Genomic DNA, 1,827 nt, shown 5'->3' with positions numbered 1-1,827 from the left:
TGTTGTGAATTTTATTTTTTCTGTGTTAATTTGTATTGCATCATGAAACTGATTTTTTCAAATTTTTATAAATGAAATTTCATATTTATTAAATTCCTCTACATTTATTTCTCAAGCCCCAGTTTGAGAGCCGCTGTAGTTAGTAAAGTCACAAACCGGCTGTAAACTTACCATTGAAGTATTCACCACGAATGATTAATTTAGACACATTTACAAATTTGTTTTCCGAGCCACCCTGTGTTGTAAATATTTTAGACACAGTCTCACTCTATTTAATTGCGTTCCATTTTACTAGCTTATGACTTGTATCAGCTGTTAGACAGACGCCTTTAATGAGCATCGGTGGTTCAGTGGTAGAATGCTCGCCTGCCACGCGGGCGGCCCGGGTTCGATTCCCGGCCGATGCAACCGATTTTTTCTTTTGTTATTTTTTTACTTTTCATAAATTAACGAGCGCTCCTATGGGAGGCTTCATTTTTGCGCGCTCCCAAATGGTTTCTTCCATATGAAATCACTATGTGATTATCTTAGGAGCTTAAACTTCAATATTCGTTCAGTGATCATCAACTCCCTCTTGATACAGAAGAAAAGATTAACTCTGTGGTCATAAGGGAATGGTATGTGGTAACGAGAAAACTATTACGTTAACGAAACCCGGCAGGAGTCTACCATCGTGGTGCTATCTTAATTATCTCTAAACAAAATAGATAGATAGATTAGACTTAAAGCTGTTGGAGTCCCTGTGACACACTGTCACTCACCATTTTATGCAGCAAAACTGGGGCATCTTGTCATTGCAGAGCATCCTGATCAGAGAAGCCAACTCGTAGGAAATTCCCCGACTTGCGAGATATTTCAGTTTATGTGAGAAATCAGGAAATGGACAGTTGTTTTGTGGGGAATTTGGTACATTGAGAAAAAAATCAACCAAATATTGGTTAATAATACTTAATTGAAACCAGAAAAGGAATCAAAGCGATGTTTGCTTAATAAAAACAATGTCATGGTTTTTTTTTTGTTAATACGCGCTCTCATTCTGTACTTCACAGATGCTTTTTCATAGATCGGAGAGACACAAAGCAAAAATTTGTAGTACCATTTTAATTAACATAATGCCGCTGACGAGATTCGAGTCAAAACCTTCTGGAAGTTGGCAAATAACAGCAAACATCTCCGCATACTCAGCTACAACTGCTCTATAAATTCGTCTTCAAAATGTTAAACTTGAATAAATTTACTTCGTCGTTTGATCGTGTGTTCTTCTCCACTTCACATATCGTCAATTAAGGGTGAAAAGGTTCCCAGTCAATTTATTAAAATTGTTCAAGAGAGACGAAAATTCGATGTAGTTTTGTATTACCTGCCATTCTGCATCAAAGTTCAAATTTGGAAAAAAGGTCTTGGCACCTTTTTACCTTTAGGTAGCGATATGCTTTTTCGAAATTACGAAAAACACAAGAAAAAAAATACATGTTACAACACACCTCTGACGGCATTCGCACCCGAACCTGCTGGAAGCTAACAAAGAACGATAAGCATCTCTACACGTTTATCTACTACTAATTTGCTTTCAAATGTTCAACTTGAATCACATATATATCTTACAAGCGGTTTAGTTACCATAAAAAAATCAAACAATTTTAATGATCATTTCCACAAAGTTTAGAACTAAAATTTTTGTATGGTTAGACGGGTTCCCTTTAAAATTTTATAGTTTTTCTAAAATTCAATGGGTTTCAAAACTGCATACTACAAAGGGTAGATAGTAGTGTAATCAATACCCTACAAGACAGCTGAGTATCATATGAGTGCTCATATTATCATTAT

The 1,827-nt window shown here is 35.8% G+C and overlaps 1 non-coding gene across 1 annotated transcript; it reads left to right on the top strand.

Moving 5' to 3' along the window:
* Positions 1-336: 336 nt before the first annotated feature.
* On the top strand, positions 337-407 carry Trnag-gcc. The gene has a single exon. It is a non-coding gene; the product is annotated as a tRNA-Gly (tRNA).
* The last annotated feature ends 1,420 nt before the right edge of the window (positions 408-1,827 follow it).

The sequence above is a fragment of the Rhagoletis pomonella genome, unplaced genomic scaffold (genome assembly GCF_013731165.1).
Source record: "Rhagoletis pomonella isolate Grant_MI unplaced genomic scaffold, Rhpom_1.0 Rhpom_scaffold_00004, whole genome shotgun sequence".
NCBI lineage: Eukaryota > Metazoa > Arthropoda > Insecta > Diptera > Tephritidae > Rhagoletis > Rhagoletis pomonella.
The sequence above is the reverse complement of the archived record's forward strand: the minus strand, read 5'-3'. Positions and strand labels throughout refer to the sequence as shown.